At 44.3% G+C, this 26,545-nt stretch overlaps 1 protein-coding gene across 16 annotated transcripts in view; it reads left to right on the top strand.

Annotated features, from left to right (window-relative positions):
- Positions 1–26,545, top strand: part of DAB1 (DAB adaptor protein 1) — a 677,908-nt gene that overhangs the window by 197,682 nt on the left and 453,681 nt on the right. The window contains exon 1 of one of the 16 annotated variants that reach the window (XM_073357551.2): positions 5,115–5,214. The exons of the other annotated variants lie outside the window; for them this stretch is intronic. The gene's annotated coding sequence lies outside the window, so the exon portion shown is untranslated. Of the gene's footprint in view, positions 1–5,114; positions 5,215–26,545 lie in introns of those variants that run through there. 16 annotated transcript variants of the gene reach the window in all.

Consider the following 26,545-nt stretch of genomic DNA (forward strand, 5'->3'; position numbering starts at 1 on the left):
CAGAAATATGTCCCTGCTATAGAATGCTTTTAAAAGAGGGACGTGGGGAGGAACCTCGAGAAAGGAGATCATTCTCTGTTAATTTCTCCCTGTTTTTAGAGCAATTCCTATAGAAACCTATTGGCTTCATCTGTGTTAAATTCTACAGGTCATTTTGATATGGGAGAAGTGAACAGAGTGCCAAGTCTGTCCATAGAAACCCAAACAGTCTCATCAGTTTCCATCCTATGTATTGGGGGGGAGGAATTGCTAGCATGTCAAAGAGGGAGAAAGGGAAGGGCTTTTAACCCTTTGGGGAAACCACTGTTTCCTAGGCAGAGATTTCATAGACAGTCTGGGCCAGATCTTCAGCTTTGTGTACGATGTCATAGCTCGGACGAAGTCAGGAGACAAGACCATTTACACCAGCTGAGGATCCAGCTCTCTCTAATTAATTCCTGTGCAAGAAAAAGGAGGATTGATAGAACAATAATGACCCCATAGCAATACTAACAATTCTGACTCTGCATCAGTACAATAAGCTTTTGGGCTGGATTCTCTGGTGTGGTGTGGCTGTTTCATCCTGTGCTGCTGCCTTGTCTTGGCCTTAAAGCTTGTGTATGTACCTCCAGGGTACATCGCTCCATGGTATATAGATGATGCAGAAGCTCTGCAGCCACTCCTAGTCCCGAGTGATCAGGACACCTCTCTGCCCTGCCAATCCTTGCCTGTGGCAAAGCTGAGTCACTAAACTCCCTGCTGCCCTTCCTAGCCTCCACATCCGTTCTATTCCATCAGCCTCCCCTCTGCTCCTCCTGGACTCTGCGCCTCCCTCTCTGGCAGAGTCCCCTCTCCCCCAGCACATGCTGGGTGTTGCAGGGAGAAGCAAAGGAGCCATCCCGTTGCTCACAGCAGGGAGTGCAGGAGGTGGGAGCGGAGCTGCCGGGCTCTTTCTGCTCCCTCCTTTCTCCTCCCCTCCTGTGAGAATGGTGGTGGCTCCGGAGTGGTCCAGGGGCGAGAAAGAGAGAACTCGGCCTGCCCCACGCAGCAGTGCCATTGGCTGCTCTTCCCCAAAAGGCAGGCAAGTGGGTAGAGCTGCCATTCAGAGAGCATTCCCTTCCAAGCAGCCCTAAGACTGTGAGCCCTTCAGCAACCTGGCTTACTCTTAGAAATGTAATTTCCCAGGGTCCCTGACCCATTTTGAGTCAGTGCCCTTTGAGTGCTGTCTCCTCCAGAAGCAATGGTGCTGTTGCATTCTCCTCTCTGTGGTACCTCCCCATTCTTATCATGGATTCTGAAAACTCCTTGAGCTATTTCTAACCCGGTCGAAAACCATCAAATGGCATCCTTATGCTTTCTAACTTTCTGCCTGCTTTCCTCCAGTGTACCCTTTTCCTGCAGTGGGAGGGCCTCATGGTTTCCTGGGCATCAGGCACTTGTGGGTGGGAAGGTGGGAAAGTCAAATGATGTAGTAAAGCTTGGCATAAAAATCCTTCATGTTTCCCAATAGTCTTTGCTGCAGTAGCTCTTTCATTTCTATTTTTATCCAGTATAGCTCTGTCATTCCCCGTCTTTCATCTTTCTTCCTAGTATTTTTAAGCTTTGGTTTTCTTCCTTGCTTTTCTTGACGGGCTCAACATTGCTTCCCCTGGTCTTCTGTTCCTCTTTGTTTTCACTGACATGCACAAATTCTCTATTCATTCTGGCATACAGATCTTTCTTCATTTCCCTTCTTTCTTTTAACAATCTTCTCTCATCTCTTTTAGATATGACTTCCGAGCTGTCTGGCTTCTTCTTCTAGCTACCTTTCAGTACAGTGAGAATAATGTATACTGTTTGTAGCAGGTCCAACAGGGGGAAAAATAGTAGTTATTTATGGCAGAATTTTTCTTGTTCTCTGCATGCTGGCTCAAATTTGGATTGGATTAATTGCTTAAAAATGCACATAATTATAAATGAAACACTGATCAGTCCCGCAGATACTAGTCTACCCTTTGTGTTTAAATCAGATCATCCGCTATATGTGGGCAATTTATCACCATCAGAATTCTGTTTACCATCTTCATGTTATTCCCCCTCCCCCGTGTTATGTCCTTATTGATGTTTATAAGATATAAGTAGTTAAAGGAAAATTTCAAATGTATAGTATAACGAGTAACATTATAAATAATTGGGCCCCTATGCTGAAAGTTGTAATGTGTGAGCGGACGTGTGTGCAGCACCGTTGATTTCAATGTGGCTTCATGTGGGAACAGCCCAGTTTCAAGATCTGGCCCTTAATAACCACAAGAATTCAAAAAGAAATTTAATCGCCCTAGTAAACTGAAGCCCTCCCGTCTCTCTGTCCCGTTTCCTCTGTATACTTAAACCAGGGCTACCTTTGATATTTCTCCTCACTTAGTATTATTAGAGGGAGCTTTAAGTTTGCACTGCAGATTTAGTAATGCTAAGGCAGTATGTTGACTGGTTAAATAAAAATTAAAGTAATGGCAGATGGATCCGTAATAATACTTAAAACTGCTTTGTGCATTACATCTTGAAAGCACTTTACAGACATTAACTAATTAATCCTCACAGTAGCCATATAAGGTAGATCACTCTTACCGTCCTTATACAGAGGGAGAAAGTGAGGCAACAAGCTTAAGTCACTTATCCAAGGCCTCCGAAAAATCCGTGTTAGGGGAAGGATTAGAACTCTGGAATTTCCAGTGAAATTTGCAGGAAGGTTGGGATTTCACTTACCAGTGCTTTTTGTGACTCATCAGAAAATGCCAGTGCTGACTAAATACCACATCTCTTTCCCCCCTTTGGCAAGTTGTTGGTTCTTTTTTTCTTTTAAATAAAAGAAAAATGTGTTTGAGATGTGTATGTGCAGTAACTTGGGGGGAGTGTAAAGGTCAGGTATTGTATGCTGGCAAACTGCATCTTCTTGAATTTTCCCCGTCTGATGAGTCATTCATTGCTATGACACATGTCTGGTTGTGTTAGTCATGTCATGTTAGAATGATTCTGCCTGTTCCTAGCTAGTTGATTTTATGAAAAACAAAAATCAAAAACTTAAATTGAGAATGACACTAAAGTGCAAAAGAGTAATCTGAGGGAATGCAGTTAGCTTGCTTCAGATCTTATTTATTTTGTATATTGGAATGACACAAATGTTTTCCTTTGCAACCTTCAGTTCACCACCAGCTGTGTTCTAAGATTATGCACTCTACAAAAAAGTGAGAAATTTTTATATTAAATTAAGTAAACAATTTGTTACTCTGAAACTCCATGGTAGTAATTTATTACAAAAAACATAATTGTTTTATAATACAGGACAAATGAGCCAATGAAATGCATCTAGCTAATTCTAAATTCCAGGACAAACAAACACATTTGCTAGATTAAAATATGATTTATTAAATGAACCAATTTAACTTGGCACTTTCTAGAGTTTAAATACTGCAACAACAAGCTACCAATTATTACTTTAAAAACAAGCACATTTTTTTCCTTAATACTTTCAGTTAGGTCATTATTCTCCTAAAACTGAATATGTGGAGTACGTGCTAGTCTAGTCTATTCTGTTCTACAGAGCTTCTTATTCTTCCCTCATCACAGTGGTATCTGAGCACTTTCCAACAGTGCATTGAGTAATAGGACTAGCATTTGTCACATGTGGCTTGTTCTCTCTCTCATCCTCTCCCCAAGGGAACAGTTGTGTGTGCAGTGTATTGTTTTGTTTTTAAATGTACACACTGCGGGGTGTGTGTGGTAAAAGAAGCAGGTTGAAGATGTGCATCTTGAACTTGGAATGGAAGGTGGTGGAGGTTTAGGATGGTCTGTACTTCCTGGGGGAGTTTGTTCCAGAGTTTCTAATTCTTTTTTGAGAATTGTCTGTAAAAGACAGACCTGTTTTACCCTTACTGTAGAGTTTTATTTTAGAGAGCTCTACTATACTAGAGGAGCAAAGGTGTCAACCATAGTCTTCATCCTGGAGATATAGGCGGTCTTTTAGATATACTTGACCCAGGCCTTTGAGCACCTTGAAGATAAGGACCAAGACTTTGAACTTGATTCAGTATTTTATAGGAAGCCGGCATAGAGAGAAGCAGAGAGAGTTCTCATCTGCTTGCTATAGCCTGCATCACTTAGATGTACTCCTGGGTTCTGTACTCATTGGAGTTTGGGGCTGATGGTTTCATGACCAGGTTTATCGCATTGCTGTAGCCCAGAAGGAAGGTTATGAAGGCATGTATAACTGAGGCCAAGACATCATCTACCAGGCTAGGATGGAGTCTTTTAGCCAACTGGAGATGGTAGAAAGCAATATTTGTGGGTGCTGCTATGGATTCACCAGCGGGGAATCCAGTAGCACTTCTAACCTATAGATGGAATTGACCCATTGTGGATATGTACTCGCAACCAAAGGAGGATGCAGTTCTTTCCTCTGCCTTCCATCAGATCCTCCATCTTGCTTGAGTTCAGCTTCAACCATGGGTTGCTCATGTTGTGGTTTGGATACTTCATCCATGAGCTCATCTTATCTAAACACTGTGCTAGCTTGGTGTTAGTGGTATGATCATATGTAGAACTGTGCTCAAGTTGAGCATGGCTGATGTATAATTGTTCATGCAAAAAAGCTTTTATATTATGTTAGAAAATTAAAAGACAGTGATCCATGTATTAGCCTCCATTTTCTCCAACAGTTTTATATTTTTGCTCATTTATCCTGGTCATTGAGATTCAATATATCCCTAAGTTCCTCTAATTTTAAAAAAAAAGAGTCAACAGCTTGTATTAATTTGTGCAATCTCATCCAGGCCTTTAAGCGGAAGGATGGGAAATAGGAGAGGACAGTCATATTTTCTGAGGCTGCTGCTCCTTAGGGAAACACCACTTTCATAAAGAAGAATGCCCCCCTCCTTTAACCTCTTGGCAGTAGGAGTTGGATTTTTCCAGTGTGAAGTCCATTACTGCCAATAGATGTGCCTGGAACTTACTGTGTGATTAATGATCCTGGTTATGGGTCTGTTACCAGCTGAGAGTTCAATTCATCTCACTTCATGAGCGTATTACCCACCATGTATTGTCATCAGTGAGGATATGGTCTTTTGCAATTACAGTAGGTAAATTCTGTCTTTCAGGACATAAGAGAAAGGTAATGATGGAATTACCACTTAAGAACTGAATTGTCAAATGGACCCAGCTGTGTCTCTAGGAAATGAGCCACCTAGAGTTGATTCTTCTTAAGTAAGTGGCTTTACTCTGTGGGGGAGGGGAGGAGAGCTTTTGTTCCTTTTCCTAGGGGGGATGGTGGAGATGTGAAAACATTTAGGCCCCTGTTGTGTACAAGTCAGATGGTAATTAATAAATATATATATATTTAATAGTGGATGTGGTAGCAACTGGCAGAGTTGCCATTATATAATGGTTTCCATTTTAATCTCTATCTTTTTTGAAACTTTTGTCTTTGAGTTGAAATTTTTCAGACTTAGTATCTGCCAACAAGTGAATTTAAAAAACAAAAAAAGTTGTCCGTCAATTCAACCACTTTTGAAGAGGAGAATGGACTTTTTTCTACAAGATACCCTTTTCACACTATTAAAAATACATAAAGAAAGATCCTTGCAGCAGCTTATTTAACTGCTCTACAGCCAGAACAGCTGGAAATAAGAAGTTGCAATGTGGCAGGGAAATAGCCTCAGACTGAAGTCCCCTATGAGTGTTCCAGTTAAAATGGGTTTGAATTTGATGAATGTTACAGCCAATGTTCACTCTATTTTTTCCCTGTGTGTAGAATGAATAGTTCCATGAGTGCAAGTTTAAAATATGTAAACACAGCCTCTCCCAGTGCCATTCCATCATCCCCTTCTTTTGCTCAAGGAGGGGGAAAGGTAGGGCAACAGGGAGAAGGTGGGGACCCAGAAGCTCTTAAAGACCCCCACTCTAGCTGGATGAGGGGATCCCTGGCATGTTTCTTTCCCCAACTTCTAGTTCAGGGGCACAGGAAATAGACCCCTGGAACTTCTCCCAGTCTCCTCCCACCCTGCAGATGGCAGCATTTTGAGGGGAGCTCACCTGGTCAGTAGTCAGCGCGCTGTTCATGGTGCCACCAACACAACACATACCTCCATGGTGTATCTTAAATGCCATTTCTGAAAATTATCAGATCAATCCCATGTTTTTTTCAATTAATTCTCTGCACAGGAACTTGACCTGAAAGAAAATTGACAGGAATTCTCAGATCGGAGGAGGGTTTGAACCATACAGATAGTAGAGTAGGTCAAAATTGTGTTTAGTAGAGAAACTGTTTGTTTCTCTTTGGATTCTCCGTATAAATGAAGTAGAAGCAGAGATAGGGGCATAACTGAAACTATTGCAGGATTGATAAGCTTTGCAGCAGTTTCTGCAGAACTGGTAAGACTTACAGGGTATCTCTCCTTCTGTGGAGCTAGTAAATTTTGCTGGAGCCCAAGTACAGAATTTGTAAGTTTTTTATCTGGAGCATGGGTCTTACAAAAGAGGATTCACTTATGGTGCCTGTAATTCCCTTGCAATAGATCATGAAATTTACAAATGTTATGGACACCTCATGAAAGCTGTAACCTTTGTGGAGATTTTATGTAACACCAAGAAGTTTTGTTTTTTTTTCCCCCCACCCAGCATAATTCAACATACCCCTCTGCACTAGTTCAACTGTAGGACATTTGGAATTCCTACACAACTCTGCTTGAGATATTTGATGGCAAAAAAGACCTTTACCGAAAATAAAAATACCAGTCACTGTTTAACTTTGCATGCCTCACAAATGCTTACGGTAATGATTTTCAGTGAGACTTAGGTTCCTGAGTGCTAAAGTCACTTTGCATTTGAAAATTTTACCCCCAGTAATAATAAATAGCATGCAGAATTTCAGCTGGAAAAGACTTTGTGTATATGATTTGTGCATTTGGGGACTGAAATTAGCTTTCTAGTTGTAAATCTTATCACTTTAGCTATGGGACTATGTCTGATACACAATGGAAATTGCATGTGTGTGACAGAAGATGGTTGTAGGGTGAGGGTATTTGTGCCTTGGTTACTGTATTGAATCCACTTGGTCAACAAGCTATGTGTTAGTTTATAGTAAATCAGAAACCTAAGTATAGTTAGTGAAACAGAAGTGTACTAGCTAGCTAGCCAGCCGAGGCAGGAAGAACCTCTCATGAACAAGCATTGAGCACAGCTTTTTCCAGACTCTCCCTTTTTCACGATTAAGGGATTGGATTGCTCTGCAGAGGGAAAGAGCGTTAAGATACCTTGGGTCTACAGGAAAGACAACAAAAACCCATACCACAGAGTGACTGCTGCTCCCATGGCTTTGTCAAATAGCAAAGAATCATAGTGACAAACTGTATGCAACCTGCTGTACCTCTCCCACTTGAACTGAGGGTTAGTATTCTCTGTGTTGTGAGCAGTGGAAATACCAGTGCAGGGTACTTTTTCTGTATATTTTGCACGAATGCAGGAAGATCGGTTGTGTAGTTTGATAAATAGTTTTGTTTTAAAATCAATTTACTGATATTTAGCTCTCTCAGCTTTTTTAAAATTGAGACTAGAAATGGGTCAAGGTGAAAAATTTTCATTCAGACCCTGGCTTTTGGAATCCTCAAAGTTCTGCTGTTTTGAGGTCAAGTGTTTTGGTCTAGCCCATCTTTTGCAAAGTCTGATCCAGATTTGGGGCCCAATTCTCTGGTGGGGTAACTCTACTGAAGTCAATGGAGTTATTCCAGCAGAGAATTAGGACCCTGGATTTTGTTGTGTTCAGATATGGTGCTTTAGTTCAAACACCATCTTTAATTTTGAGACTAAAGGATGAAACCATCCCTTTAGTGAGGCATTCCAGCCTGCATTATATCTGGTACTCTGTTTCAGGAGGGCAATGATAGATTGAGCTACCAGATGGAGTGTGTCCTTTTTCTCATGGCATATGCATTGTTTGTTTTTGGAAGTCCAGCAAAATGACAGCTTTAGAGTTGCCACTGTGCTGAATATTATAGATTGCATTTACAGTTCTGTGTTTGGTATCTGCAGGGGCTGTAAAGCCTCTGGACACTTGTACCATTATCTTTCAGTATTATTAATCCAGTTCTAAAACATTACTGCTTATTGAAAGAGGTGGGGGTCTATTTTTTTAAAAAATAAAATCATGGCACAGTTTGTAGCCCATATAATCACAAAATAGTTCTGTAGAATTAAGCATTTGATGCAGAAGCAAACAAAAAAGATACAATTTTGACCTTACTGTGTTTGTACAACCTGTATTTTTAAGTGGGGGGGGGGAGAAGAAAAGGGATTTCTTGAGTAGTTTCATTTTCCCCTCATTTGAGGTATAGGTTTTACATACAATAGGAAGTTACATCATACACTGTATGTATATCTTCAATGTGGATGAATGGTGGCAGTGACCACATTAATGAAATATAATGTTCACCACTGAGATATAAATAGAAGACAGTGGAAAGTCACTATTTGCCAACAGTTCACCACAGATCTGGTATTTGAAGTATAGGTAATATGAGACCACTATGTTGCAACTGTTAGAAAATGCTGGCTTTTTAATAACTGCTGTGCAGTTAGGAAGTAACATTCACACCACTGTAAGCATCTCAGTGCTTCTAGCCCAGTATGTTAGGTTTGGCTAAACACATACTCATTACTTGACTGTGGATTACACACATAAGTCTCTTGATTTCCTGCCTTTAGACTATACCAGAGATACCTGTGGGATCAAAGGCAGACAACAGCATGTGTTCAGTATTTGGCAACAAAGATTAACAATCAAGAGCGGCATATCACGAAGTGCCAAGAGCGACTGGCTTCACTGCATAATGCAGAGATTTGACTCATCACAGTCTGCTCATGCTCCTGAGACACCAAAAGCTACTGCCTTCAAGTCTTTTGCAGTTGCTCTCGTCTGCAGCACAAATACTCCATTGTCAGAGTTCCATTCGACTGGAACTTGGAACGGAGACATTACTGCATGCAGTGGATGAGGGAACAGTGTGACAGGGTTGGGACTCGCCCCCCCAGCGCCTCCCACTGGCACCTCAGGGAATTAGCTCTGTCCAGTGCGGAGTGCCCTCTGCTGGTGGTGTCTCATCCTTCTCTCGCCCTGCCAGCATCTGGACCTGTGTTGTTCCTCGCACGGCAGCATCCTCTTCAGGACACTGCCCTCCGGCAGTGCCCACTGCTCCAGTCTAGCCCCCTTCTGGGGGTTTTGTGTTATTAGTGGTCCACAATCTACACCTGCTGTAGTGGCCGGCTGCAGCCTCAGTGTCTCGCCCCCTTGTTGCAGGGACCAGCCACAGCCAGGATCAGGCCACGATCCTCTTCAGCCAGGTGTAGTACAAGGTGGAGGGGGGGAGGGGCACACAGGCCCACCCGCTACTCTGGGTCCTGACTCAGGGACACTTTAGCGGCAGCCTCTCTGCCCTCCTTCTCTCCCCTTGCCCTACTATTATCCCTGGGCCGCTTCCCCTTCTGCCCTATGCACCTGCCTGGCCCTTTGTAGCTAGGCCAGCAGCCTGGGGTTTTCCTTGGCTGGAGTTCCCCAGCTCCTTCTGCCCTTCCCCAGCACTGCTCTGTCCAAGGTGCTACCTTTCAGCTCAGGAGCCAGTCCTCTTCCCTTGACCACCAGGGAGAGACAGTCTCTCTCTTTACTAGGCAGCCTTTATATAGGGCCTATGCGAGCCCTGATTGGCTCTCCCCAGGCCTTCTCTGATTGGCTGTGGGTCTGCGCAGCCTCTCTGGCCTGGTTCAGCCCTTCTTCTCAGGGGGGTGGGACACCGCCCCACCACAAACTGATATAGGCAGAGATTTGGAGGATGTTGAGGCTGGGATTCTCAAATGGGCCTATGGGAGTGGGCACCCAACTCCAGTTGGAAGTCAGTGAGTGTTGGGTGCTTAGCTCTCTGAGGCTGTGTTGAAAATGCCAGCCTGGAGCCATACTTTCCTCTACCTCCATGTCTACTTACCTTGTGCTGCTCTGTTGCTTGACACATTGAAAGTAGAACTCCTAGACACTAAGGGCTGGTCTACACTACAAAGTGGAGGTCAGCTTAACTACATCACTCAGGCCTGTAAACAATGTTTTACGACCTGTGCAATGTAATTAAGCTGACCTAAGCTCCAGTGTAGACATTATTAGGTTGATGGAAGAATTCTTCTGTTGACCCAGCTACAACCTCTCTCTTGAGAGGTGGATTTGCTACAGTGATGGAAGAACCCCTTCTGTTGCTGTAATAGGTGTCTACACTGGTGCAGCTGTGCTGCTGTAATGTTTCAAGTGTTGACATACTTTGAGGGTGATTGATACTAAACTGGGAGGAGTGGTAGATACGCTGGAGGGCAGGAATAGGATACAGAGGGACCTAGACAAATTGGAGGATTGGGCCAAAAGAAATCTGATGAGGTTCAATAAGGATAAGTGCAGGGTCCTGCACTTAGGACGGAAGAACCCAATGCACAGCTACAGACTAGGGACCGAATGGCTAGGCAGCAGTTCTGCGGAAAAGGACCTAGGGGTGACAGTGGACGAGAAGCTGGATATGAGTCAGCAGTGTGCCCTTGTTGCCAAGAAGGCCAATGGCATTTTGGGATGTATAAGTAGAGGCATAGCGAGCAGATCGAGGGACGTGATCGTCCCCCTCTATTCGACATTGGTGAGGCCTCATCTGGAGTACTGTGTCCAGTTTTGGGCCCCACACTACAAGAAGGATGTGGATAAATTGGAGAGAGTCCAGCGAAGGGCAACAAAAATGATTAGGGGTCTGGAACACATGACTTATGAGGAGAGGCTGAGGGAACTGGGATTGTTTAGTCTGCGGAAGAGAAGAATGAGGGGGGATTTGATAACTGCTTTCAACTACCTGAGAGGTAGTTCCAGAGAGGATGGTTCTAGACTATTCTCAGTGGTGGAAGAGGACAGGACAAGGAGTAATGGTCTCAAGTTGCAGTGGGGGAGGTTTAGGTTGGATATTAGGAAAAACTTTTTCACTAGGAGGATGGTGAAACACTGGAATGCGTTGCCTAGGGAGGTGGTGGAATCTCCTTCCTTAGAAGTTTTTAAGGTCAGGCTTGACAAAGCCCTGGCTGGGATGATTTAATTGGGGATGGGTCCTGCTTTTGAGCAGGGGGTTGGACTAGATGACCTCCTGAGGTCCCTTCCAACACTGATATTCTATGATTCTATGATTCCACACTAACCCCAGGCTTTGACTCAGGTTTGAGCCCAAAGCATCCTTTCTTCCCACTTAAATAAGTCTGACTTGGGTCAGTAAGCACTCAGGATCCTGGTCCTAGGACCCTGCTAGGGGGTTGGCTCAGAGCCCAAGTCCCACTAAGACTCAGATTCAAGCCCTGTCATTTTACAGTGTGGATACATGGCAAGCCACAGACCTGAGTTAGAAGGTCTACGTAGTGCAGTAGAGATGTGTTAGCATGACTGAAACCCAGGTCCAGCAGTTGTAACCCCATGTTTACAATGCAGCGTGGATGCTGAAGCAAAAGTGTGGAATCACCGAGTCTACAAGCCTATGCCCCACAGACACTACTTTATAGTGTAGACATTCCTCCAAGATTCTGTGGGTAAGAGCTCAGTCTTTGCATCTCAGATAAGGCATAGGATACATCTTTAAATTTGCTAAATCTTTCCATGTTCCTCCATCCCATTTAGAAACCCAATATAAATATATTTTTCCATCAATGCACCATAGTAGCTTTGTCTGCATGAGTGAGTGTGGTGATGTCCCCTAGTAATCGGCCCACAGAGGGAATAAGGGACCTACTGTAACATTTACAGGAATTGTTTTCACTTTTTTGCAAGAGGCTTCTGCTTTGGAGACCAAGGTCCATGGGTTTAGTCCTGACTCCCCCTTGCATGTGATTGACCAAGTTACTGTATCCGTTATCTGCAATGGACAGTTTGTTACGGTTCTATAACTTCACCCTTTGCACTTCCATATTAGTGGTGGTTGTTTTTAACCCAGACATTTGTTGGTGGAACTGGAATGCTACACGTGACTTTGCCTCTTGTGCTGGACCTGTCCAAATATCCCTAATTATCTCCGTGATTTTTTCCACCATATTGACCAAATTACAGGTACCTTCTCCCACAAGACAAAGAGGCAAGCATGTTTAGGTCCTTACCCCAAATATCATTCACAACTACTCCAAGACACTCACTATGTGTTGTAGAGATTACACTTAGCATCTGAAAGTGCTGAAGTATGAGCATGAGCGCAATTTGGGAATTTAAATATATTGATGGCCTGAACTTAGAATCATTCCTTTTTTTTTTAAATCTGGAAATCACCTTACTCACCCAGGATGAATTATTCCTTTAAAAAAAATCTGGAATGCACCAATACTTACTGAAAATCTCACCGTCTTTTAAAAGAAGACTGCTATGCTATAAAGCAATCTGGACACCCTTTCTTGGGCTGTGCTGAAAGAGTTTAGAAAGTAGACCCCCCCCCTTTTTTTTAGAACAGTATAAATTTGAGCCATCCCACTTCTACTCTTAGAGCTTCCTTTTTTCTTTCCAGCAGATCCTCCCCTTCATTAATGGAAATCCATGTTTGGATCAGATTGACATTACTTGTTCTTACCTACAGCTATATGCTCACGTTTATTGTTAGTTTATCAAAGGCTTTCTTTAGCACTGAGCTGAGGTGTTGTGTTTTCTCTGACTCTTGTTCTCAGTTGGAACCCATAGATTCCCTTCTTACTTTGTGTGTTTCAAATGGCTGATTTATGTACTTGTTACTGAAATTTAATTTACGCTCAGGCATAACTTACATTGAAAACCCTGGATAGAGCCCATATGCAGGTCGTTTGATTCCACTCGTATCTGTACATTTATTTTCCTCTCATATGCAACCAAATCTAAATTACAAGGTTAAAAAACATGAAATGATAAAGCTCCTGGGAACATTTAACCAGTCAGCTCCCTATTGGCTGCCCATTCATCCATCATCTATTGTCTTACTCTTGGTCAATGGACAGCACCAGTGCTCTCACGCAACATCTCTTCACTGTCCCCCTCAACTCCCCAGGTCAGAGTGGTATCTCTTCTTCATAGCCACACTTCACTCTTCCCCACATCTTGGACAGGCATAACTCTATTGTGTGTCCGCTGCTGTGAGTAGGAACCCTCTTTCCCCACTCTCCAGTCTGGGGAAACCAGTGCATACAAGATGGGGGTGGGCATGAGGGGAAGAATGAGGAGGAAGGATGACACAAACTCTCTACCTCATTGTGTTTTCTTGTTGGGAACTAGGGCAAATCTTGAACAAAACCCCAAACCTATAAATTATATAATAATACAAAGCACCACATTGTGCAAAAGAGAGGCAGACTGTGGTGCACCTATTAATACACAGAAAATGTCCTCATCTCGGTGACTGGTATCATCTTCCATTGCTAAGAATGGAATTCTGCCAGAAGAATTTTTAAAAAGTCTCTTAATTTTTGCTATCCATGTTATTTCCTGTTTGTCTTTCAGTCCCCTTGCATAGTTTGCTAAGTTTCACGTCCCGATTCTCATGCACTAATGCCATGCTGCAGTGTGTTTGAGTTTCCAACACTGCAGGGGAATGTTGGCTCCAAAAACAACTGTGGTCTGGTTGCATTTAATTTCATGAAAACACTTCTCTCCATGTTCCAACCATCCCTTTAACTCAGTCTTTCAAAAACTACACTGGCACAGTCCCTTAAAGAAAGCCCCTTTTATTAAAGTTACCCCAATATTACTGGGTCAGCATCTGTAGGAATAACCTGCCATATTTTTGTGAGTGGCCATGAAATAAAATTAACTTGTCTCAAGGCAGCTTTGACTTGCACACACAACATTTTCAGAGTGTTGCATTCATGAATCAGTATTTTTTGTGTATTCACAATAGACCTCCCCCTAACATGTTCCCCTCTGGCCTGTGGACTTCGATATGAACCCACCCTCCCATCCATGCTAGGGCTGTACAATGTCATTTATAGTGAGGGATACTGATTGCATGTAAGTTACAGAGCCAAGGGCCATTGCCAGAGGTGAAAGTGGGCTGGTACAGTATCCCAGTAAGAAGTAGGCATCCTACTGGCAGGGCCGCCAACAGTGGGGGAGCAAAAGTTGCAGCTGCCCCAGGGTCTGGCATTTTAAATGGGCCTGGGGCTCCCAGCCACCGCTATCATGGCAGCGGCTGGAGCCCCTGGCCCTTTAAATCGCTGCCGGAGCCCTGGATGGGTGCAGGCCGGGAAACACAGAATGGCTGGCTGGAGGAGGCTGACCCCCCAGTCCTGCCCCTTCCACCTGAGGCCCCGCCCCTTCTGGGAGCCCAGAGCTGGGCCCCTGTACCGGTAAGCCTTATGTTACTTTCACCCCTGGCCATTGCACAAGCTTCCTTAAATAAATGAGCTTCCAAAAAGAGGACTCCACAGTTACCCGTTTGTGGTTGTAATCGTTTATCTGTGTGTAAACCCCCATTCAGTGCTTTAGAAATGTTGGGGATGTGAGAATGTGTGTACGTGCTGCAGAATACACTATACTATTTATACATTGAACTTACTTCTGAGAACTCAACATTGGATTTCAGTTCAGCTATTCCCTTCCTAGGAGATTGACACAAGTGACCAGTTTTCATGAGGAAGACATATCCGAGTTCATGTAAGTTTGACATCTACTGCAGAGATGCCAGTCCCCTTGCTGTTCAAAGCCTCACAACCCAAATATTTTAATTTCCAAATCTTACTGTCCTATGAGAAATGGCTGACTTGTGTACTGTATGTCTGAGCAAACAGATCCTAAGTGTTAGTGAGGAAAAATAAGTTTGTCCGTGTGACAGGGTTGGGACTCACCACCGCTGTGCCTCCCACTGGAAATTAGCTCTGTCTGTTCTGGAGCACCCTTTGCTAGGCAGCCTTTATATAGGGCCTAGGCCGGCCCTGATTGGCTCTCCCCAGGCCTTCTCTAATTGGCTCCTGCAGGTCTGCGCAGCCTCCCTGGCCTGGTTCAGCCCTTCTTCTCAGGGGGTGGGGCACCACCGCACCACAGTCTGCACAAACATGACCATTGCTAAATTCGTTTAAATCACACTAAATGAATGGACTCGTCGTGGAATGGGAGTTCAGTTTTCCCCTGTCTCATATGCAATATCCCCCCTTGCTGATACTGATTAATCTAGAGAAATCAGAGCTCCCCGAACTTTCTTAGTGTACTAGTGTCTTAAGAAGTGGAAGGGTTTGTGCTTTATTTAGTACATTTAATCCACCATAACTGATCTCATGAGATTTTGCTCTTAATTATGCTTGTGCAAACCTGGAGTAACTACACTAAACTGAGTGGGATTACTGTGGAGATATACGTAGGTAATTGAGACTGGAATCTAACCAAGTATCCAGCGTCAGGACTTTAGCTTAGTATGCCTGGACCCCATTTAAATACCAGTCCAGATAATGTCCTATGGGTTACCCTTCACTCTTCATCTGGGGAAAACAGTTTACTCCTATTTATCCTTGCCCTCTCATTCACTGGGCTATGCACATATCTAGGGAAAGTAATTCCATAGTGACACGCACAATTAATACTGCCCAGGGAATATTCCATCTGAGATACTAAGAAGGCCTGCTGGCTTGCTCCCATTTCTTGCAACCACCTGCAGGATACTTTTGAGCTACAACAGCCTGATCGCAGGAGGATTTTTCTTGTTAACAGAGAGAGGGCAAGGTGTGTGGATCTGGATTAAGTTTAGGCTAGTGTTCAGAGTGCAGGTGTGAACCGAACAAAGGCTAAGGTGTAAAATTAGATTTAAAATCAGCTAAATCACATTGTGCCACCATGCAGCTATAATTATCTGTTTCGTGATGAGTACAATAGAAAAGCCTAAGGACAAAAGACAGATGGAGATTCCAGCCCCAAATGGTGGGAACCTCAAAAGGCAGCTGATCTCTTGAGCTTTCCGCCATGTTGGGCAGAATCTGACCATATCTGGAAAACAGGCCTCTTTGGGTTTTAGATCCATCCAAGAGACCAAAACCTTATGGGTGGATTTGGGTCTGGGAATCTGCCTCTGAACATTACCCTGACCCCTAAAATATCTGAGGATAAATGTTGAGGTTTGGGAGTCATTTGACATTTGATCTTGAGTCACAAATCTAATTCTCTGCAGCTTGTTCTGGAATAGGAGGAGACATGGAAATGTATTATGTGATATAAAAATGATGAAGTAGTTGTTAATATTTTAATATGCAAAAATTGTTTTAGCAGCAAGGATGGATTATGTATAATGCATATTTAAAATATTTCTGTTTTGAATTTCCTCAGCAGCTGACAAGGTTCATAATTAAAAAGCGAGCTGGCTAGAGTCAACTAGCTGTTGCTGTGTGGGGTACTCTGAAAGGATAATTGTTAAGGAAGGCTGGGTGTTGGATCTAATGCTGACTGATTAGAGCAGGGATGAGTAAATGCCATACATTCTAGAGCACAACAGAGGGAGCTTATGGAAGGAGTGAGGGGGAACAAGAAAGACAAGAACAAGAAGGTGGAAACCCATTATGTCACTGAATTTCTATCCAATGTGTTTGCTGGTGCCTCCCTTTCTTCTGCTCTCGCCACCAGGGGCTTTTTGATTCACTAGTCCAGGGAATCTCATGATGCACCATGATGGCTGAGTAAGAGGGTAGACCGTGGTGCATCACTGGAGATGTAGTCCAGCCAGACCATAGATTGGAAGAACTACAACTCCTACAAGGCACTGTGATGACATTGCCAAATTGAAATGTTTAGTTTTCGGCCAAAAGTGTTCAGTTTTGAAATTCTGGCTGAAAAGTTGAAATTTTCGATGGGGGTAATTCTGAGCAGCTTTACTGTGGGCCACATTTGGAGAGGAGTTGAACATCGGTGACCTCTTCATTTCAAATGGCTCTGGATATTTTTAACTAGCTTTCTACTTTCCCTTCCCTTTTTATTTAATGTTTTCCTCATTAACAATGTAAGTTTCTGGGGCGGGAGGGAGGGAGAAACTGTGAGAGCTGGACTGATTAGCCATTCAGTTAGAATTTGTTGTAGAATTTGTTGGAGAAGATATTTGGCTTTGGTTTGCTTTACTAATTTCCTTAGTTGCACTGCAGGACACCCCACTGCACAGATCAATGCTTAGGTCACTGCAGGAGAAATACTGAGCTGAAGCAAATGAGTGCAACACCAGGAGATATTATTTTTTCCACGTGTGTGTTGCAGGGCAAGAATGCAAGTTGTCATTCCCCCTTCCCCACCCTGTACCTAGCTCCCCTCCCCTGGAGGGTGTCGAGTGAGCCCCAGTGGTTACTGGGAGGAGACTGAAAACTATCACTGAAATTTCACAGTAGTTTAGGGTTGCCAACTTTCTAATGGCACAAAACCTAACACCCCTGCCCTGCCCCTTGCTGTGCCCCTTCTCCGAGGCCCTGCCCCTGCTCACTCCATCCCTCCACCCTCACTCACTTTCACCAGGCTGGGGCAGGGGGTTGGGGTGCAGGAAGGGGGCAGGGCCAGGGATGAAGGGTTTGAGGTGTGGGAGAGGGCTTTGGGCTGGGGCAGGGGGTTGGGGTGTGGGCAGGGCATATGGGCTCTGGGCCGGGGGTGTGGGCTCTGGGTAGAGCCAAAAATGAGGGGTTCAGGTTGTGGGAGAGGGCTCTGGGCTGGGTCGGGGGTTGGGCTGTGCGGGGCGGGGTGGGGGGGAGCTGCAGGCTCTGGGATGGGGTTAGGGATGAGGGGTTTGGTGTGCAGGAGAGGGCTCCGGGCTGGGGCTGAGGGGTTCAGAGCAAGGGAGGGGGCGTGGGCTCTGGGGTGGGGCCGGGATGAGGGGTTTGGGCTGAAGGAGGGGGCTCTGGGCTGGAACAGGGGGTTGGGGTGTGTGGGGGGGTGCGGGCTCCGGGAGGAGTTTGGGTGCAGGAAGAGTCTGGGGTGCGGGGGGGGATGAGGGGTTTGAGGTCCAGGTGGCACTTACTGTGGCTCCCAGGAAGCGGCCGCCAGGTCCCTGCAGCCCCTAGATGCACGTATGGCCAGGGAGGCTCCCTGCGTTGCCCTCGTGCCCGCAGGAGCCGTGCCCCCAGCTCCGCTTTGTCATGGTTCCCGGCGAATGAGAGCTGTGGGGCTGGTACTTGGGCTGGTGCCAGTGCATGGAGCCTCTGTGGCCACTCTTGCACTTAAGGGCCGGAGGGACCTGGTGGCTGCTTCCGGGAGCTGCGTGGAGCTAGGGCAGGCAGGGAGCCTGCCTTAGCCCTGGGGCCCCCACTGCACCCCCGACCGGACTTTTAACGGCCCGGTCAGTGGTGCCGACCGGAGCCACCAGGATCCCTTTTCGACTGGGTGTTCCGGTCGAAAACCGGATGCCTGACAACTCTCCATGAGTTATGTCATTTTAAATTTCCTGGGTTAGCTCCTTCATGTTTGAGCCTATTCTTTGGTTTGCTGAATGGTGCATTGTATGTTTCTGTCACTCCGTTTTAGCTCTGTACAGAGCTTGCTGCAATGTTGAGTATGGAATAGAATGGAAGTGTCTCACCTGACGATTTTCAATGGGATTATAGATTTAGGTAAAATAATCTGGTAGACCAGATTGGTAGGAAAACTCCACAGAAAAATCACTGAAACAGAACAAATATTTAACTGGGCAGCCATTGTTCCACCATTCTTCAAAGCACTTGCTGAAGTGGGTTTATTTGCTAAACTTTGGGGGGGGGGTATTGAAATGTGCACCCACAAAATATAGGAATCTTCTCTAGGCTCAATAGGAGCTGCAATCAGTTTTACATAATGTGTGTTTAATTGGCCTACACATCTAGAAGAAGCTACATGTTGCAAACCACTGGCATGCACAGCACCCTGCTTGCCATTTTTCAAATCCACAGTGTGGAATGTGCTGCAGCTCTGACAACTCATTTGATCTTCATGCTGCAATAAATGTTAACGCTTACAATGGAAGAGTTGGTTTGGGTTTTTCCCTGGTTTCAGGAAGGAGTCATCAAGGTCCTCCTGTATATTCAACTTTAAGGCAACATTATCGGGCTTCTCTTGGTTGAAATACAAATAATAGATACTAGTGTACGGGTAGGAGGCTCGGAGATGTAATTGTACCTTAAATGAAGTGTTCTTGATGGATGATTTCCACTGGACATGGTGAGGTGACATCTTCTATTTATGGAGAGAAGAACATAGATAATTGACAGATTTGACAAGACCAGAGTGGCAAACAAAATAACACTAAAACAGAATGATAATGTATTTCCTAATGGCCTCTTTCACAGCTGTATACACTGATTTAATCTTTCCAAAGCACTCCATTGTTTATGAGGCAGTGGGTACAATTTTATGCCTGACTGAAGAGGTTACTAATAGCTGCCATATTTGTGTTTAAGGACCTACAAAGGATTAAGCAAAGTATTTTAAAGCAATGAGCCATAATAAACTAATAATATATTGAGAATAATAAATGTTTTTAATCCAATAATTGATGGCAGAACTGGCAAACGTTAAGTGACAAAAACACTAATTATAAATGCAGTTGCTAAACATATATTCACTAGAGAGAGTAAAATTAAAAACATGGTAGAAAGTTTCTGTAAGTCCCACGTGCAACTAGTTACAGCGACAGGACAGTACCTCACTAGCTGTTTTTCCTCATTTAAAAAAGTAATCCATAGCTAAGAGGGCACACTTTACTCTTTTTCAAAATACTGTATCTACTTAGAGGTGTTATGTCAATGCCTGAAGCTCAGACTCGATTGGACATGCAGTGGACTCACTTCCATTTTACTGGGGTTTGTATTCCTAGAATCACAAGTTCAGGCACTGCACAAGTTAGAAGTAGCGATGGACCAAGCTCAAATGTTTGGGTGGTTTGGATAGTTATCATAAACTTTGCACTCTTCTTTCTCCCTTCTACTTCTTACCTATGTTCATGTCATGTTACTGACCTCATCCATGCTCAACCTCCCCACAGTAAGGATCCACTACGGATTCTTGCTCCAACTGCCAAAGATTTGGTGGTTCAAGTCAGTTCCTCAAGATCAAGTTTTCCTCTGATTTTGAGTAGCATCTTCAATAGAATGGATTGGATAAAGGTGACCCTGAGATAAGATGGAGATAAGTGCCCTAAAAGTCCTCTCAAGTGATAGGTAGGAAAATCTGTGATCTGCTGGATTTAGACTAAGAAAATGGACTGTTGCCCACCAGAGCCTCAAACAGATACACCCACTAGTTTGTCCTGATTCAATGCATTTTAGAAAAAAATGATGCACAGTGCTTAATGAGATACCGATGTAATAAGATATTGTATGAAATCACTATATAGAATTTCGGCTTATGAAAATGAGCCTTTGTTGTGAATCAGGCAAGGTGTCATGCTGATGTAATGAGATTATGGATGCTAGAAATCTAACTGAGGTAAGGTCTAAAGTTAGCACAGGTTGTTAAAGCAAAGAGCCTTTTGAAGGGTGGTGAGTGCTTCTGACTCTGTGTGTTATGAATTTACCCATATTTTGCTAAATAACAAGTCATTCAGGTGAGCTGTGGGCAAAATAAACTCTCCAAACCTCCAGGTGCTTAGCACCTGCAAAACTCAAGACACAATATGAGGTTAACAGCCATCACCATGCAAGTTTTCTGCTAGTTAGCGAACAGGAAGCCATGACGATGACAATGACAGTCTTCTCCCCAGAGTGTTTGGGGAAGAAAATCTTTCACCCACACACTTCCTAAAGCACATCACCATTCACTTACAAATCCATCCAAAGCTGCTAGTGTATAGAAGCTGAGACCATCTGAAAGCAGTTGGCTGGTTCTAGCCCAGTTTGAAGCAGACAGGGTTTCACATACACCCACACAGCACCCTAATTACTGGCACCCTTGTAGGCCATCTCAGCACAGAGAAGCAGCACTGAATTGGCCCAGCGTGCTGCGGTAATTTTTCACACCTAAGGATTTTCCTTCCAAGTCTGAGTTGAGATATTGGCATTGTAGTGGGGAAACTTGCAGTGCTGCTGCCCTTGCTGTATTAAAGATTAAGTCATGTGACAAAATCTCCAGAAATACATCCAACCACAACTGGCAACCCTAACAAGCAGGGTCCTGCTCATTTGGACTTTGTGTGTAGCTATTTGGATTATAGGGGCTATGCCGCAAATTGAAGGAGCACATAGGTAGGAAGTAGACCCAGGCAGCAGACCTGGACTCTCGACAGGGAGGGAATCTGCTGGTGTTATTTTCCACAGGGCTCTGGGCTGGGACCCAGTGGAGAGGGAGGGTCTGGATCACCTTACCACGTCCCACTTAAAAGCAAAGGTCTAGATGCAGAGAGAGAGGCTCAAAACACTCCTGGCCTGTGGTCAGGAATCAGGCACCAATACCAACCCTGAGAGAGAGGGGGTGAAGGTCAGGTGTGCTAACCACTAGAGGAGCTGGCCCTACACACATACTACTGCACCCATTCTGTAGAAGAGGATTGCTCTCATATATAGTTCTAAACACTTATTGAATGCTTTGTGTTTTGGATCCTGTGTGTCTTGGTGCATTAGAATACTTCAGATCACATTTCATCCTGTTCCATTTCTGGATTGTAAACAGATGCAAAAAGTGCTATTTTTGCATCTTGTTACAAACATCCATGTGCAAACATTTCTATACAGTTACAACAATGGATATTGATTATATTACATTTGAGGACCTCTAGCTCCCTGTTTCTACACTGCATTAAATCATCTCCAAAAAGACTGAGCAAAATCTGTTTCTCCTCTTCCTCTTCCCCTAATGTTACCAAGCTGTTCTGGCTCGATTGTGCCTGAATTCATGCCAGATTCTCAGTAGGATTTATGCAGTTGGTGCTGCAGAGAAAATAAGTATCTGACAAGATGAAAAATGTTGAGGTACACCTGGCGTTGAGTACTCTCTGCTCGTAACATTTCTGCCTCCTGGTTCTAATAGAAGCCATTTACATGACACTATTTCCGAATATTTTCAAACATCCTTCTTATATATAAACTTGCTTGTAGGAACTGGCAGGACTTCAGTCTTCCCTTAATGGCCCGTGTACCCCAAGGAAGGTGCACATAGTGAGTTCGTGTAGAAACAACAATTTAATAGCCTTACGGAGAAGCAGAACATACACATGATTCATACCCTCCAGGAAAATACTTGTAGGTATAATAGCAGTCCAAGTGTTCTGATAATTTGCTGCAACAGTGTAGACTTTTAACCTGCAGCCTAGTTTGCAGCTGCTCGTCAATCATTCATACACTCAGAGTTCAAGATGCCAGGCAATATAAACTTGAATTAGGAAGGGAATTTCACAGCCACTGACTTTGAAAAATGGGCCACTTATATAGGTGCCCAAATACAGATTTAGGTGCCAAACTTTAGATGTCCAAGTTAGAACATCTTAGCCATCAGAGCCTCCCCTCCTAGGTTGTGAGTTCTGTGCAGAGTTCTCACCCCAGGTATCACACAACTCTCTCTCATCTGGTTGGTTGGTTAATGAGTAAGATGAAGCTGTTTATCTATCTAGCCTAAACAAGCAGGAATCATTTCAGTCACTCATGTATTGATAGTAGGAGATTTCCATTATTAGACATAATTAAGGCCTCATATACATGCAGAACTCCCATCTACTTGACTAGGAACACATACAAATATCTGAGGGTAGAATTTACCCTCTGATGTTTGGAGGAAAACGATATGCAGGGGTGGGGTGGTCCTCTGGGTCTACATGATTTTGGAATAGTATAGTAAGAAAAATGGATTAAGTTTAATGGGCAACAGGTAGCTGGGGAAATTAGTTTGGTAAGTCTTTAACTCGCTTTGCAGCCATTAAATTCAGAGGAAAAAAATTATTATGCTTTTGCCATAACTGACAATCAGGGGAAATGGGTGAATGGCTTTTAGAATAATACAAAGCAATAAAATATGCAGGAACTCATTAATATGTCTGTTATGTAAAAGGCTGTGAATCATAAGCTTTTGTATTGTTAAACAAAACACTAGCAAGAGGTTTGAATTTCAATAAAACATATAAGCAGCATTTAATATAACACACTAACTGCAATATTATGAAGTGTATCCCGTCTCGCAAGAAATTCCTTTATAACGTAACACTTCTCATTTCAGTAACTTTATTTGTGATTTAAAAGAAAAAGGATCTTATCATATTGAATATGCACTTTAAGGTACTTAATCAACTGTTATTTCAAACAGTGCTCGTTTAGCCTCCTGTTAATGCAAAAGTTGTCATACAGTCCCTGTTACGTCCCTAATTTTCCTTCATTTCTACATTTGAAATGACAAATGTTGTTAATTTGAAATATGGACCTCAAGTCTGGTCACTCTGCTTCTGCAGTTTCTACTCTAATAAATGCATTATGATGAGGGTTTGACCATTCAAAGGCACTCAGCTACTACAGGGATGATGGGTACACCTGTATAGAACAGAATAGAATGGCCATGCTCTTGAAACTTTTGTCTCGGGTAACTTTGGGTTGACAACTACTGTAGTAAGAGATATTAAGACTATTAAATGGAAGCAGGGAGTCAATCCATCTGCGTATATCTCCTTAGAGCTTTGAATTCTAGAAGCTCAGAACCAAAGTTCAGGCCTCTTTTTTCCCTCCTTACCAGTGTTGTGACTGACACAGTGTCATGTCACAATGCAGCACTGAAACCCCTGCAATGCAACCACCTTAACATTTACAGAACAAAAACCATTAATCATAGCAACCCACTCCTGATTAGCAAGACACTTATGTTAGTCAAGCATCAGAGGGGTAGCCAAGTTAGTGTGGATCTGTAAAAGTGGCAAGGAGTCCTGTGGCACCTTATAGACTAACAGACATATCGGAACATGAGCTTTTGTGGGTGAATACCCACTTTGTCGGATGCATGTAGTGGACATTTCCAGAGGCAGGTAGAAATATGCAAGCAAGAATCAGGCTAGGGATAACGAGGTTAGTTCAATCAGGGAGGATGGGGCCCTCTTCTAGCAGTTGAGATGTGAACATCAAGAGAGGAGAAACTGCTTTTGTAGTTGGTGAGCCATTCACAGTCTGTGTTTAATCCTGAGCTGATGGTTTCAAATTTGCAAATGAACTGAAGTTCAGCAGTTTCTCTTTGAAGTCTGGTCTGGACGTTTTTTTGCTGCAGGATGGCTACCTTTAGATCTGCTGTTGTGTGTCCAGGAACATTGAAGTGTTCTCCTACAGGTTTTTGTATATTGCCATTCCTTATATCTGATTTGTGTCCATTTATCCTTTTACATAGGGACCGTCCAGTTTGGCCTGTGTACATAGCAGAGGGGCATTGCTGGCACATGATGGCGTATATTATATTGACGGACATGCAGGTGAATGAACGGGTGATGGTGTGGCTGATCTGGTTAGGTCCTGTAACGGTGTCGCTGGTGTAGATATGTGGGCAGAGTTGGCGTCGAGGTTTGTTGCATGGATTGGTTCCTGAGTTAGAGTTACTATGGTGTGGTGTGTAGTTGCTGGTGAGAATATGCTTCAGGTTGGCAGGTTGTCTGTGAGCAAGGACTGGCCTGCCTCCCAAGGCCTGTGAAAGTGAGGGATTGTTGTACAGGATGGGTTGTAGATCACTGATGATGTGTTGGAGAGGTTTTAGCTGAGTGATGGCCAGTGGAGTTCTGTTGGTTTCTTTCTTGGGCTTGTCTTGCAGCAGGAGGCTTCTGGGTACACGTCTGGCTCTGTTGATCTGTTTCCTTATTTCCTCGCGTGGGTATCATAGTTTTGAGAATGCTTGGTGAAGATCTTGTAGGTGTTGGTCTTTGTCTGAGGGGTTGGAGCAAATGCGGTTGTACCTCAGCGCTTGGCTGCAGACAATGGATTGTGTGGTGTGTTTGGGATGGAAGCTGGAGGCATAAAGGTAGGCATAGCGGTCGGTGGGTTTTCAGTATAGGATGGTGTTAACGTGACCGTCACTTATTTGCACCGTGGTGTCTAGGAAGTGGACCTCCCGTGTAGACTGGTCCAGGCTGAGGTTGATGGTGGGGTGGAAGCTGTTGAAATTGAGGTGGAATTCTTCCAGGGTTTCCTTCCCATGGGTCCAGATGATGAAGATGTCATCAATGTAACGTAGGTGGAGAAGGGGCGTGAGTAGACAAGAGCTGAGGAAGCGTTGTTCCAGGTCAGCCATAAAAATGTTGGCATATTGTGGGGCCATGCGGGTGCCTATAGCGGTGCCACTGGTCTGGAGGTAAATATTGTCACCAAATTTGAAATAATTGTGCTTGAGGATAAAGTTACAGAGCTCAGCAATCAGTTGTGCTGTGACATCATCAGGGATACTGTTCCTGACCGCTTGTATTCCATCTGTGTGTGGGATGCTTGTGTAGAGAGCCTCTACATCCGTGGTGGCTAGGATGGTGTTTTCTGGAATATCACCAATGCATTGTAGTTTTCTCAGGAAATCGGTGGTGTCACGGAGATAGCTGGGAGTGCTGGTGTCGTAGGGCCTGAGTAGAGTCCACATATCCAGACAGTCCTTCATTGAGAGTGCCAATGCCTGAGATGATGGGGCGTCCAGGGTTTCCAGGTTTGTTAGTGTTTTCTTTTGTACTTTAAATTGTGCTTAAGCAGCTACCTAGCTGCTAATTATTTTGCACATTGCAAAGCTCCCAGTGATATGGGACTGAACCATTTAAGAAAACCAAATGGGGATTCTACGTTATTTATATTCTATTTCTGGTTAGGATTATACTTGGCACAACATAAATAACATGTGTGGAGTGAAATCTAATGTGATCATGTAACTGGGATAATTGAAGGAGTTTCTTTTAATATTTAATTTGTGAAACCTGAAGTCATTGGAGGGACTCCTCATTTACACAGGTGTAGTTTGGATCAGAATCTGGCTCTGGCACATGGATCCAAACCTGCCATTGGAAGAGGGGGGGTGCGGGAGGGAGGTAACCGAAGCCGGTGGGAAGATGAAGACAATCTAGACCAGGGCTCGGCAACCTGTGGCACACGTGCCAATTTTTAATGGTACGCTGCTGTCTGCTGGACCCAGGCAGACAGCAGCGTACCACTAAAAATCCGTCCCAGCCCGGCCTGCTCTTTTCCGCCCACCGCGCTCTCCTTGCAGGGCAGGCAAGCTTCCCCCTCCCCCAGCCTCTTCCCCCAGCGTGCAGGGTTCCTGCCCCTCCTTCTCTCCCTCCCTGTGGCCAATCAGCTGACGGCCCTTGCTACGGAGGGGGAGAGATAAAAGCGGAGCCACAGTGCGCTCTCTGCTCCGGGGACCTTGGGGAAAGAGGTGGAATCAGGGCATATCCCCTCCAGCCCCCTGCCATGAGCCACTCAGGGCAGGGGGCTGGGAGCACCCCCACGACCCCAGCCCACACCCCCCAGCCCTCTGCCCTCACCCCTGAACCCCCCACAACCCCAGCCCTGACTCCTGCACCCTTCTCACACACCTCCAGCCGCCCCACACCCCATGCCCTGACTCAGCCGCCCCACATCCCCACTCCCACCTTGAGCACCAAACAGGAGCTCCTGCATACACACACAC

This window comes from Lepidochelys kempii, chromosome 8, assembly GCF_965140285.1.
Source record: "Lepidochelys kempii isolate rLepKem1 chromosome 8, rLepKem1.hap1, whole genome shotgun sequence".
NCBI lineage: Eukaryota > Metazoa > Chordata > Testudines > Cheloniidae > Lepidochelys > Lepidochelys kempii.